The sequence below is a fragment of the Pteropus vampyrus genome, unplaced genomic scaffold (assembly GCF_000151845.1).
Source record: "Pteropus vampyrus isolate Shadow unplaced genomic scaffold, Pvam_2.0 Scaffold1950, whole genome shotgun sequence".
Classification (NCBI taxonomy): Eukaryota; Metazoa; Chordata; class Mammalia; order Chiroptera; family Pteropodidae; genus Pteropus; species Pteropus vampyrus.
Window position 1 is genome coordinate 1,551 of NW_011890731.1, and position 2,345 is coordinate 3,895.

Here is a 2,345-nt window from a genome sequence, read left to right on the forward strand (position 1 = left end):
AATTTGCAGCCTACTTTCCTGACAGATAGCTCTGATATGACAAAATCTCTCTTTCCGTGGCATTAAAACTCCCTCTCTTTTTTGTTCCCACCTATCGACCTTCTTTTTTTCTCCTCTCCTCTGCGAGCTGGCGCCCTCACTCTTACAAAGCTGGTCCAGTCTCTTTTGAAACGAGTAAGTCAAAAGTCATCAAAAGTGCTAGCGACATCCCCTTCAAACGTTTAGTTCATTAGACATCAATACCTTTACCATGCCACTTTATTATTATTTCTCCAACTCGATATAGGCACCGTCATTCATTTATTCAACTCATTTTTCCATGTAAACCTTTTGTTTTAATAAATAGGGCATCATGGCTCAGATTTTAAATCACATTTACAGATAAGGAACACTTCTAGGCCCAAACAGGTAACAGTGAACCTACTGCTTCTGGGAGGAATGATGCTCCGCCTGCATTTTAAGCCTGAAGAGCAGAGACTTAATGGCAGGGTGTCAGCCTGTGGAACAGAGAACTAGAACCAGAGGGAGAGCAGAAGTCGGGGTGAGGTCTGTGCAGCCACCGCCTGACCTCTTCACCTTCATGCTTCAGAACCAATTGAAAGTTGTGTTATTTTTAGATAAGTTAGAAGCAGGTTCCTTGATCATATTAAGTGAAACTTTCCCTCCACTCTTAACAATTAGGTTAGGGCATTAGCTACAGAAAGGTATCCACTGATAAATACAGAATATTAGAATGGCAAAGAGGAAGCTACACAGATCATTTTTTTCTTCAAATATCAGCTGTATATGAACTTCACCTTCCAAAGGCTTAGTCCAAAAACTTCCTATTGGCATTTGCGCCAAACGAGGCTCCCCACGCTCTGGCATCGTCCGCTGAGCTGAGATCCAGCTAGCTTTCTAGAATATCAGAAACCTTTATTTTATGACCCCCATTATAAATCTCAACTCCACCTGCTGTTTCTTCAGGCAGGTAGGCCTCCTGGTCAGTTTAGATGTCAACATCTTTCTTAGTGGCAGTTTCGTACACAGGGATTGCTTTCTGCTCTGCAGCCTTTCCCGGAAGGGAATCCTGTTTCCAGTGACAATCATCTGGGGCTCCACCAGCTGGCACGAACCCCGGGCCAGACCATCCAGTGGCACCTGGTACTGGGTTGTGTCTCTTACCACCTCGCCGGGTCTGTTTTGCTCCATTTAGTAGGTGTGGAATAAGGTCAGCTGTGGCTCTGAGGACTTCGAGGCTTGCTTGGTTCATCAGACTGGACATCTGCATTTTCTCCTGCCGCTCTATCGGCTTTCCCTTCTTCTCGTAGTATTCCATAATCTTCAGTCTCTGGGTTTGCACAAGATGCCCTTTCTCGATGTTGAACTCTGTTGCTTTTGTGTCTATTTCTTCTGCTTTTTCATTGGCTTCTTCTTCAATAAAAGGCGCCATGTGCTTAATCTGCTTCTGCACATCAGCATCACTGAGGACCGTGGTGAAAGTGATGCTAGGCCGGCGAGCAACTAGCTCAATTTCAGGACTGAAGAAGACGGTGGAAAGGTGGGGAAGGGGCGGGGAGGAAAACCCCATGTATTTGTTTTACTACATTTTAAATTTTTTTATTTGATGCTCTTGAAATTTTAAAGTGATAAGCGCTCATAGTAAATAAGTGAATTCGCAAGAAGACAGAGACAGAAAAAGATAATCCTTCCCCTCCGATTTCAGCCCCTTGCGGTAACATATTGATAGACTGGCACATATCTTTCCACATTGTCACAAGTCAAGGACTCGTGAAACAGACTGAGACAGGACATGCACACTGAAGGTTTGTGGGGGGCGGGGGGTCTGGGAAACAGAATGGGCCAGAAGGAGCTCTGGGGTGGTCCCGAATTGAAAAGGAACAGGGCTTTGGAGCCCACCAGTCCCTGGACGGGGGCTATCCCCAGGGCGGGGGCGGGCACAACCTTGACTCAGCAGCTCCCTTTGACTGAGCGGGAGGTCTGGGGAAGAACTCAGCTGTGAGCTGGCAGCAGCCAAAACTCCCAGTAGCTGGAGGTGAGTGTCCCAGCTGGGTGTGCCCCAAAACCTCTGCGATACACACACCCCCTTATACTCACTTAAACCTGATTATGCATACATCTACAGATATATGGGGTGTTTTTGTCTAGTTTTTAACCAAAATGCTCTGCAATTTATCTTCACTTAACATATGTACATCATCATTTTTTTCCTTAACGTATTTAGGCATAGGTACCCACACTTTACATAAAAAAGATCCTATTATACATCCAAGTTTTTGTAGTGCAGTATCCTTTTTTTTTTCTCTATTGCTTGACCCTCTCCGCCTTCTCTCTTTCTGTCACCA

General features: G+C 45.2%; 1 pseudogene; it reads right to left on the minus strand.

Annotated features, from left to right (window-relative positions):
- Nucleotides 1-808: 808 nt before the first annotated feature.
- Nucleotides 809-1,570, minus strand: LOC105310301 (annotated as a pseudogene).
- Between the last annotated feature and the right edge of the window lie 775 nt (nucleotides 1,571-2,345).